Consider the following 12,628-nt stretch of genomic DNA (forward strand, 5'->3'; position numbering starts at 1 on the left):
AAGATAAAGAAAGTTTCACACTGTATTAATACAACCTAACCAATATATGGCCAGCGATTTTTAATATCATCTACAAAACTGGAGGATTTTGGAAGCTACTGTACATTAGGATATGATGACAAACAAGCCTGATCTCACAAGAATTCATATGAATATTAGCTAACTATATGAATCTGTACTAAGTGAATTGAAACCACACCCCTAACCCTAATGTCACAAGGCAAAAGTGAATCATACAAAAATTTACAAACGTGGTCGTATGAATTAATACTAAATAGCCACCTCGTATACATAAGAATTGCCATGAGATTGGACAAACCCACTGAAAGCTATCACAGTGCCTTACTGCTTTCATGAATCTTTTTACAAACATTTTGTTTTAAGGGAATGTGTGTACGGCTTCCCAGCAGGATAGTGCCATGATCCATTTCAAGCTTTGGATTAGTCCTCCATCCCGCTGACTTTACAATGCAAACAAACATGCCAACATCTGTTTATCTCAATTAATCTGATTAAAGCTAGTTGATATTCCTTTCGGAAAGTTGACAATCTCAAACCCTAATTGTGACTCGATCTACCAAAGAAAAGAAAACACACGACTCCAAAATAAATTTAATAAAAACGTATTTTTGATAATTTTCTCCAAATTATTTTTCAAAGGCACAATTGTCTACTTAACTGTACGAAAACACAGGCAGTAACATAACTTAAACTTCTTGTTTCAATGTGGAGTCCTGCATCTCCCCTGTTTTTACTATTCTCTCTTACCGGGTCCGATGTCCGGAGCGGCGATTTTCTCGAGGATGATATATTCACTAGGGTTGAGGAAAGGCAGCTGCTCCATCATGGACTGTTTTGGAATGAGGTAGAGCACCTCGGCTACATTCCCATCCTCAATAATGGACATTCTCCGAACTGAGTTTTTCCTCTTGACCCTATCCAGCACTACCTGGTCGTCACTGCGGCCAGAGCCGCACATTTTGCCAAAGCTGTTCAGATTGGGTAAATTGGGCATGGCAAAACTATTTTGCCCAGTGGGTTGTTGAATGAAGATACTACTGTATACAAGATGAATCACCTGGTCACATAACAGTGAGCCATATGAGAGCGGAAGCCCGGGTTCAAGATTAACCAACCAGATCGCCAGGGTTTATTTACGTGTGGTTGGTAAAGGAGCTCGGAGGATATGCAGAAAGCTCCTCTGGGTTTCCTTAAGAAGATTACGGCTAATGTATTTTTAGTGATTATCTTCACAGGAGGGAAAAAGGAGCACCTGTCTGGGGCTGGGCCAGTAAGAGTCAAGACTTTATGACTGGGTGTCCTGCGACTGAAAGTTGCAATCATCTGTAATATCGAATACAGATGCATCACAGCCTAATCCTCTATGAGTGGGTACGTCTTATAGAAGATTACACAGGTTAACATTTATTGGTATTGTGGTCATATTATTACAATTTGATCATGTTTAAATAAAACCATTCGCGATGGACTTTGATTATTTTATAAGGAATTAAATTAAATTGTTTACATCTCTGTAGGCTTACTGAGGATATAATAGGAAATCAAGCACTGGTTGGCTCAGTTCAATGATTAAAATATAGATCCTATCAGACAGAACATGATTTTATCTGAGCTTATATGTAAACCCTAGACCAAATGAGCGTCCACATTTAACCTGGCACATCACCAAGCATCCGTAGGGCACCTTGTCGTACTTTTAGAACTGCAAACCCTGGAGCATTTACTTTGTTTAGTAACTTTGTTTTGTTCCTGTATAGCTCAAAAAGCGAGGGGTTCGAAACCAGGGAACACACATAAACGCTAAAAAAAAATGTGTAACTCGTCCGAAAATGCATAAATGTAAATGTTACAAAGTTAAAGTCAAAATTTAAAAAAAATTTCTTTAAATGCAAAGAAAGCTTCTGTTCCCCGCCCCGTATGCAAAGTAGGGATTGAGCGCTTACAATTGTGCTTTGGACTACATCAAAATATGTGTGTCTGGCAGAAGTTTAAACTACTCGCTCATAAGGCAGAGTCTGTGAGCGGTTATGGGTGGAGTGAATCAATGTGACATCACATTGATGGGGTCCCCAACAGCCTGTTTTGTGTGACTGTTGCGGTTAAAAGGAGATAACACAAAGAAGAAAAGATGGATTTTTATAATAACATGATGTGCACTATTTTAACGATCTGAAACGCAAGTGCGAAGCGCAAAGCGCAAGTGACTTTGTGGGCGGATCTTGGGTGCTGTTGCTATTTTACCGGCGGGAGAAATAACTCTTGCGCCATGCGCAAATCAATAAGGGGTTGGTCTGAAGTAGGTTCATTATTCATAGGTGTGGTTTGGGCGTAACGTCAAATAAACCAATCAGAACGTCATCCAAGATTCCCTTTAAACGCAAGTGCGCAAGTTCCATGGCGGGTTGCTATAATTATGACGGATTTACCAGGCACACGCCAGGAGCGGTTCACAGCCGAGGAGACCGACGTTTTTGTAAGAGCAGTCAAAGACAGAGAAGTTGTTTTGTATGGGGATAGGAGAAACCCGCCCAAATCAGCCTAGTTTAAATAGGCGTGGGAGGAAATAGCCACAATTGTCTCATCAGCTGGCATCCCCAGGACGTTGCGCCACAAACGCTACAATGATGTCAGGAGACGGGGGAATCCCAAGCTTGCCAGCATAAATCGGGCACGCCGTGTAACGGGAGGTGGATCTGCCTCTACACAGGACCTGACGCCAGCAGAGGACATCGCTGCGTCCACCCACACTGCTGAAAGCCAAGAAACACAAGCAGTCTAACCCCAAAGTACTCTTACAAATCAAGTTCACATACATTAAGGTTTCTTATGAAAACATTTTAATTATTATTTACATAAAATAAACGTAAAACAGCCACGTTGTGCACGCTATACATTATGGTCAATCATGCACCCTTAAAATAGCATAATGAACAATGCGCAGTGCGCCACTGACTTAAGACTATTTTTTTCTGGTCAGTTGCGCAATTGTTTTTTGAAACTGCAAAATAGCATCAGGGATGGTTTATGCCGGAACACGCCTACTTTTTTGTGCTGAACCGCCCAGGGAGCGCAAGTTCATTCCCTAGTTTGTAGACGTGCATCTGTGGAGGGAAAAACCCGCTGTGCGCCGGTGCAAAATACGAATGATACATGCGTCACTGACAAAGTCAATTGTGCTGGGTGCAAGATAAGGCCCGATGTTTCTGCACACACACTGATGACTTGTTTTCTGATAGAAACACATTTAAAAAGTGCATTTTCTAGGTTAGGGGGGCTTTAACAAATCAAACAAAACAGTTCAAGACACTTATAGTTCACCCAAAAAAGAAACTATGAATTTCTTGCTTCTCCTGAACACAAAGGACTATTATAGGATTATATATATAATCCCTGTAAGCAGGAAACAGGAACACCATTGACTTCCAAAGTAGAAACAAATATTACTATGGCAGTCAATGGTGCCCCAAAACTGTTTTGTTACAAACATTGCTCAAAATATCTTTTGTAACAACGTGAGTGACAGAATTTTATTTTTTTGGGTGAACTATCACTTTACGTGTATGGGTCTATAAGGTTTTTCCTGACTAACATGTACTACTATGTTTGTTTACAATTTTTTTCTCAAAGCCATAAAGCGGTCTCCCCAGACTTGTATTCAAAGGAAGTGTTATATCAAAATGTCAATTTTTTGTTATAAGTCATTACAGTGGTCATATATTGAAAGATGTGTGTGCAATATTTGCTCATTCGATATGCTGAAATTAAAGTTAATGATTTCTATCTCTCTTGTAACACACACACATACAACACACACACAGTCTCTGACTGCGCTCATATTTTCATATTGATTCCTGGCACGATAGACTGAGGAGATGATAAAAGGATCAGCAAGAGTGCATGGTTGGGTTGCCCAAAACAAACCCAAAATGATTACACATTGTAAATTACACTCTTATAAACAAAAGTTTCTAAAATGTTCCTATGTATGGTTCCATAAAAAAACAATAACATCCACAGGACCTTTCTGTTGCTCAAAAGCCTCTAACATCACTCACACTCCAAACCAAATATCCTAAGTGTCACAATGCGATAATCAGATTCCTTTACCAAGACTTTTCACTGAGCAAGCTCCTCACCTGTGGGTGTCCTTGAACATTAAGTTAATGAATGTGACATTACAAATGCATAAAGCTAAGTATGATCCATTATAGGTTATGTGGGCAAGGATACATTGTATATAATAATGAGTCTTTATGACAGAGTCCCGCATAGTAATTGTCCAGGCCACTTAGGGTCCAGACAGAGAGTGTTATGAGGGAGTTTTATATGCATAACCACCACACTATATACTCTATGAGATGACTATAGTCTATGTTGTACGTGGGCCAACAAGCTCAACAGTCCGAAAGTGGTGGGTGGATTCAATTTAAAGATACAGTGTCTAATTTTGCACATGAAGGAAAGTCTAGGTAGGCTTCGGTATCAGGTTTTGGTTTGGTATTAAAAAAGCTACGTCAAAACTACTGTGGCATTTTCTGGGCACTGTGTAGATTAAACATTAAGATTTGTATTTGTCACATACACCGCTATATATGTATAGACTAGCAGTAAAGCTATCAGTTTAAATGAAATTAAATGTAAATGAAATAGAAGAATCATTAAAGGCAGCTATAGATTGTTTAGGGCTTTGATACAGAATATTTATAAAAAACCGAACACCCAATACACGCACACGCACATTCTTTTAACGCTATGTAGCAGTATTATGCTCCACATTGCTTATTTTAGGAAGAGGAAACCTTATATGGTCCCAGTGATGGCTCAAAGCTTATAGACAAAACAATTTTGAGTACTCAGACAACACTCATCTGTGAGGTCTATATGCAGTAAGGGGTCTATCTCATGCAAAAAGACACCATTCAAACACACTCCTTGTCTATTATTTGAGTATTTTTATCTCATTATGTTACAAGCACACACATGCTCGAAATGCCACACATAGCACCGCAATGGCAGCTTAAGTCTTGCTGACATTTAAGTGTTGTCATTCTCTTGTCAGTCTCTTGCTGTGTCGAGCAACCACAGAGCCACAAGTTTACAGATAAAGGTTAAACCAATACACAGCTATGAGAAACAAATATCAGCATGACAAAAAATTATGATGAATAATTATTTTTTAATCGATTACCTTTATTAAAATCACATTTATTTTCTATTAATTGATATTTTAAATTCTCATGTATCTTTGATATTTTTTGTGTGTCTCTTGTTTCTGCATATTTTTTTTCTCTTATATACTGTTAACTCATTTCTATGTAAAGCACTTTGAATGACATCTGTGTATGAAATGTGCTATACAAATAAACTTGCCTTGCCTATTATTCCTGTGAAAAGACACCTAAACTCTCAGTTATATCAAGGACCATCTTAAAAATATCAGAGAAATGCAAATTATTAGTAAATGTTAACTATATGCAAAAGGTACAAACCCCAAGGTAAACGATGACGTGAGTTATGGTTTCCAACTTAAATCTCTTTTCTTGGACTACAACAAACACACTGATTTTAGGCAACAGTTTACTTCCTGGGCCTGTTGACGTGGACAAGACCGACTATTATTATTATCATAATTCCTCCCGCTTTGACTCACAGTCTGTAAATTAAAGGCGGAGTGCACAATTTCTGAAAAAAACACTTTGGAAAAGGAAGCTGGGCCGACTACCAAAACACGCTTGTAGCCAATCAGCAGTAAGGGATGGGATGTTTTACTGCATTAGACCCAGCTTTCTGAAACAGGCTTCGTGAGGTTTAATAACCTCCCTTTCATCATCAAATAAGCCCAAATCTCATTGCATAACATTCCCGCTCATGCATTTGCTCAGTATAGACGTAGACTGTAAAATGTATCCAGCCAAGGTAAATCGCTTGACAGATGAATGCATCAAAATGAAGAACAGCTGCATTATATAACACGACACACTACTATTCATAATGTAGCTACTGAGATCTCGGAGTATCTGTTTGCTATTGTTTACACACACAGTCACCACAGCCAAACACTGCTTTTCTGTACTAAATTTTTACATCAACATGAACATCGATCACAACGAAAAGAACACTGACATAACTATTCATCTAAAAGAGACAAATAACGCTAAAAAGCCTAAATGTTACTGATTGGTGTTCATACAACACTGATTATTTTTTGTGATTTATTTTTATTTTAACTCCCGTTTGGGAGTACATAAACATTAAAATACAGATAACTGCAGATATTTGTGTATTAAATTGCACTTTGTATTATCTTCACGGGCTGCTCCCTCTAGCGGCACTTCTTAAAAATGCAAGACAAACAACAACATGAAGCTGTGGGACAAAATTGCAGCAAATCTAATTCAATGAAAAAACAGTCCACTGCACAACATGACTATTACCAGTTTTAAATAAATTTCACTCTTAGTGTGAAATATCTGTAAGCATGTACATCATGAATATGCCATGCACATAATATAATAAGGTGCTAAAACAAATTTGAAAACGCAAACACCTAATCATAACTGCACCCAATATAGAGCAGTCAGGTCCCAATAATATTAGCTTGTCTTTTAGTAATGTAATGCCTCCTACAGGTAGTCTGCAGAAAAAAATCATATAAATATTGCATGGATTATAGGGGAGAGCAGAGCACAACCTAACCTATTTTGAAAAAAAAAGTTAGATTAATTTTACACAGCATTTAACACATGCATCTCTGCTATATATTATGAATTAAAGTTTTTTATGTTGAATTTACCGTTCTTGTACAATTCACATAAAGTGACAAAAGTGCAAATGTTGCAACTTACCCCATTGGTGGGATTAATTGTAACAGACAGAGGGCTTGTTGTAACACTTGCTAGAAAATTCAATTTGAACACAAAAATAATTAAATATTATTCCTAGAGGTGGATATTGTACATCTGTAACAAATAGATATCCACAAATCCATGATCCTTCATCTTACCATCCTTGTATGCATCAGTGCACAAGGAGAGGTATTTAAAAAAAAAAAAAAAAAAAAAAATGCTGAAGCGTACAATGTAGACGTATTTGCAACATTTAATAACGTTTTTGCAACTACAAAACGTTAAAAAACATTTACAAATGTTTCATACCATAAGGATTGCTGTATAATTTCCCTTTGATAATGTTACAATCTAACACAAACCTTACCCTAAACCAAAACCTTTTTATACTAAATAATTAAATATATAATGTATTATTTTTGTATAATGCACATATTAAAAGCATGTACTGTTATAAATATAAAAAATAACAAACAGACAGAATTTTTGGTGTATTTATTGTTGCATGAGAGGAGAAAACTAATTTTGTGTGTCATGAAACAAAATAAATATTACAAAATGGTTAAATGATTACAAAAATATTATTCAAGGTCTTGTTTAATATAAGGTAATTCTCTGAAAGTCATGAACATTTTATTAGGTAAATAAATAAACCGTCTTAAATAAATAAGTCAGAAAATACATCTGAAACATGTCTTTAATATAAATAAGAAATGCCAATGCCTGCGATTTTAAAGAGCTCCTATTGTCTGATTCACGTTTTAAAATTTTCTTTAGTGTGTAATAGGGGTGACCCCGAATAGTCGAAGATTCGATGCTTCGATAGGAGAAGCCTGATTTGACTACCAATCTCACAGTCCAATCGTCACAGATGTGTTATGAAATAAGGATCATTCAATTTTGGCCGTATATGGGTGCACACATTATCTGACTTCACATATAACAGCTTTCTCCCAATATATTAATATACAGCCTATTATTATAATGCTGTAATTAATATGTTTAAAATGCGTTAATAAATCCAACAACCCCTGTGACCGGGCTACACGGCCAGAGTTTCTATGTTAATAAACCATTGCCTCTTTGTTTCTACATTTAAAAGACAAAGCTGGCAATTCTGGCAATACTTTTGTTCTTTTAATAATTTCTTTATTTTATTTATAAATCACTCCGGGTTATCTGATTTATCTATTGGCTTGTGTTTTGTTTCCGTGCACTTCAGGCATTTTGCACATTTGTTCTGCACTTTGTTACTTCTGACCTTATTTTATTAAAAAATGGTATTTATTATAAACGTAAATTCTGATCTAATTTAAGTCTGTACATTTTGGATTGCTTTTCGTTGTATCGATTTTGCGCTATTGCGTGCTGGCCATGCTTGCGCATGTAATTTAGCCGAATTGGCTAGATGCTCTGCGTTAGAGGTCTACACAGAAGACCCGAGACCCGAAGACCCGGGACCCGACCCGGGACCCGTACGGGTTCGGGTCTATATTTTAAATAATCAGCCGGGTCCGGGTCGGGTCTCAATCTATTACTTCGGGTCCCGGGTCTGTTTAACATTGTGGATAATACCCGAGGTCAATCGGACTCGGAGAACACACACTCACATTTAAATAAAATATTTCAAAATCAGCAACAAAAACTTAGATGAACTGTCGCATAGCATAAATTTTTTCTATGACGCTAAAATTGCGTTAAAAAGTTTATATTTGGTTGCTCCAACCAGGCAGCTAACGCGCATGTGCTCTTGTAATGTTTCTCTGGCTACCAGTCAGGAGCTTCTGCAGTGAGACGCAATGACTTTACCTTTGACAATTGGCTCTTTTATTTAGAAGGCGGGACCTATTCCGCCGTACCGCGCATTTTGCACTGACTTCTCTCATTTTTATAATAATATTATAAATTGACCGTCTTGCTGTTATATCTAAAGTTTTCGCGACTCAAAGAGCACAGAGATGATAGCAAAGAAGCAAACGAAAGCAGCCATGGCACTGAACGAGCAATCGTTATTATAATCCAAATGGGCAAACATTATTAAGCAAGTTGACCCGATGTGAAACTGCGTTATTAATCACCATGACTGTAAAGTGGACTTTAAAAGCTGGAATAAGCATTAAACATTTCAATCGTCAAGATAGGAATAACATGGATGGAACTTTCTTGGAAATAAGGATTGTGCATCACACAGACAGGTACAAGGAGGGAGAAGACTAACTTCTATGGGTAAGACAAAAAGTTTAATTTTCGCTACTTGTTTATTGACTTTTTAATAACATTTAGCTAAAGAATATTTGCCGGTCGGGTCTGTGTCTTCCCGGACGGGTTCGGGTCCAGATATTAAATTATAGACGGGTCTTCGTCGGATCCGGGTCCAGCTTTTAAATAATAGACGGGTCCGGGTCGGGTCCGGGTCCAGCTTTCATAACAACAGACGGGTCCGGGTCGGTTCAGTGTAGCACATTTGCGGGTCTGATCGGGTTCGGGTAGGAATTTTTGGACCCGTGTAGACCTCTACTCTGCGTCTCATATTTAGGAGTTCATCAAACTAAACATTAAAAAACGGATGTTTTTCGACGGGTATAAGTTTTTAAAATGTATTTAAAACAGAGTGGTTATCTTGTCAAATGTTAAACTACAAAACAGATATGCCGTTTCTTTACATTTCGGCGATCTGCATCGAACCTATATTTATGCCTGACACGGCTGTCTTTCTTGTGATTTAATATTATGATCGGTGCTCACTTTCAAATGATAGCAAAGAGATTCCTGAAATAAATAATATCATCAGGTCTTTTTGTATCTAAAGTGAATACAGAGATGATCAAAGTCAAAGCAAGCAGGTATTTCTGTGCTAAATAATAATGCGTAGTGTCTATAAAATCATTAATTTCAGTGTTTTCTTGTTATAAATTAACGTTTAATGAATTGTATATAAAGCTTAGTTTTTATCATTTACAGTAACAATCACAAATTATTTGTCATTTCTCTTTTTTGGTCATGACTGCTTTGACGCACTAAATCTCCAAATTAAATAAAAACACTGAATTGTAGCCCGGGTTTTCAAGGCAGGATCACTTTTGTTATTTTTTTTAGGTTTAGTTATCAAATTTTTTTTTGTGTGTGATGTTCTGTAGATCGTGGCTTTAAAATGTTATGAGGAATAATTAAACAAATGTTGCCTTACATTTTATTAAAAAAAAAAATATATATATATATATATATATATATATAAATGCATCGTCAGTTTGGTCTTCGTTCATCACTTGAAAGACAGTTTTGGTCACTTTATCAGAAAGTTGTTTATGTGTGCTGCTTGTGAAAGAAAATAAAAGTTACCAATTTGTACCTGGTCTGGTTCCCGTCCCAACCCATGCACACAAACAAAGATGATTCGACTATCGGTCCACTATGGAAAGATTCGACAATTCTGATTCGAATATGTAAATCCTTAGTCGAGGACACCCCTAGTGTGTAAGTGTGTATTAGTACATGTTAACGAAATGCAAGAGGTACATACCCCAAAGTAAACAATGACGCGAGTTATCGTCTCCAACGTAAATCTCTTTTGTTGGACTACAACAAACACATGGATTGTAGGCAACAGTTTACTTCCTGTGATTGGTGATGTAGACAAGACCGACATTATCATAATTCCTCTAACTTCATAATTCCGCAAACTCCTGTTTGCATTGCATTGTGACCGAATCTTTCAAACATGGTAAGGAGCTTCACATTTCTGGCTGACGTCAGAGGTATTCAGGCCAGAACTTTTGTAATCCGTGAAATTTCAGGAAGAGAGTGAAATCTGTAGCTACAAAAATTTTGTTTCTTTAACCATAAACAACGTGAACACATTGTATTTTACCAAATACACAAAATAATGTTGTTTTTTAGCAATGAAATATGTGCTTTTAAAAATATATTATTAGAGAAACATACAAATCTGTATGCCTATAAAGCTGTTAGTAAATAATTAATGAATTAGTCCTGTCAATACGTTGATATCATACATTTTAATGTGTATGAAAACGTAGTACGTGTGGTACAACCACACTTTACGCAAAAATACACACAAACTCTCATGATATCATGTTGCATGTTTTAGATAATAAGTAAGTGATTAAGATCATATAATGCTGGATTTGGTGACTTACACACCCAACTCAGAAATAAAAATAAAAAGCTTTCGCAAAATTGCCTTCTAAAAGTATACGAGAAAAAGACCAAAAGCACAAATTGCTCGACCATGTGTAACTACAGTGTATGTAAAATAGTTGTGTTACAATTAACCCCAAGTTAGTTTGTGCACGCTAACCATAGCCGTAACTCAAAAACCTGAACTTGGAGAACTTGGAGTTGGCTGGACCTTAATACATTACAGAGATTTTGAAAGCATATCTCTCCACAAGAATGTTGTTGTCTGATAAAGGCATGTGAAGGAATTGAGAAATGTAGACCAAGGTGCCTGCAGAATTTACAACATGGAACTGGACATTTCCTCATATTTAACGACTGCATCCCTACAGGCACAGATGACTGCTCTACAGGAGCGATGGAGGTGAATATACTGTAATGTTCAGAACCTAAAAACACTGGCTCATCATAAATCGCTCTGCAACAAAGAAAAGTAGGCATGTGCCACATCTGTTCTGAAGTGTAAAATGCAAAAACACACGGTTCCATAAATAGCACTGCGAGAGAAAGTGAATGTAAAAAAAGAAGAAGAGAAAGAGAGAGAGCCTTATCAACCCTGTACAAAATGGTTACACTTGATAGGACATTGTAACAAACCCAAACCTCATGCTTTTAGTTTTAAACAACTGTTCAGTCAATGCTCACTTTAGAGCCGGGGAAATGGTGGGGAAATTCTTTCTTAATGTTGTAATCTTTTCCATCTTTTTTCTTTTTCCTCTCTGTATTTTATGCAGGGCTGGTTCGAGTTATGTTCCTGGCGTTTCTACCGTGTACATAGAGAGGGTAGCAGCGGCTCTTCGAAAAGGGTGTGGGGTTGTTTATTTGTTTAGATAACCCTAAGACCTTCAGCCAAGATCAGAATCAAAACCATCTAGCCCCTTCACAATGTCTCAAGGGAGAACAAGGCGCAAGCAAGCAAGACAAAATGATAAATAAACCACCAGGTGCATTACAACAAGTTTGTAAAGACAAGCAGTTTGTCTGTCTGCAGTGATTGTGAAAAAGCTACAGCATATGATGCTATAAGGCAATTCTGTGCCATTTTGGGTGTGTCCTTTTAAATGCAAATGAGCTGATCTCTGCAGTAAATGGCAGTGCTGTGGTTGGATAGTGCAGATTAAGGGACTGTATTTTCCCCTTCTGACATCACAGGGGGAGCCAAATTTCAATGACCTATTTTTTCACATGCTTGGAGAGAATGGTTTATCAAAATAAGTTACTGGGTTGATCCTATTCACATTTAATAGGCTGATAGAAGCACTGGGGATCCAATTATAGCACTTAAACATGGAAAAAGTCAGATTTTCATGCTATGTCCCTTTTAAAGGACTGGCTCAAAATCTGATGCACTACTTTCTTTCATACTTTCACATAGTACTAGTAGCATTAAGAAAAAAAATCATGTGTCTTTTTGCAGTGTGCAGGACATAAAAAAGTGTGACACAAATGAGAAAACATAGCATCTGGCAACACAAAGATGTTGCATGTAGCTGCAGCTTTAAAACCATGTCATGTAGCCATTGGCAACGGCCTTGTCGCATGCACAAAGTACTATTCATCTGCTC

This window comes from Paramisgurnus dabryanus, chromosome 1, assembly GCF_030506205.2.
Source record: "Paramisgurnus dabryanus chromosome 1, PD_genome_1.1, whole genome shotgun sequence".
Classification (NCBI taxonomy): Eukaryota; Metazoa; Chordata; class Actinopteri; order Cypriniformes; family Cobitidae; genus Paramisgurnus; species Paramisgurnus dabryanus.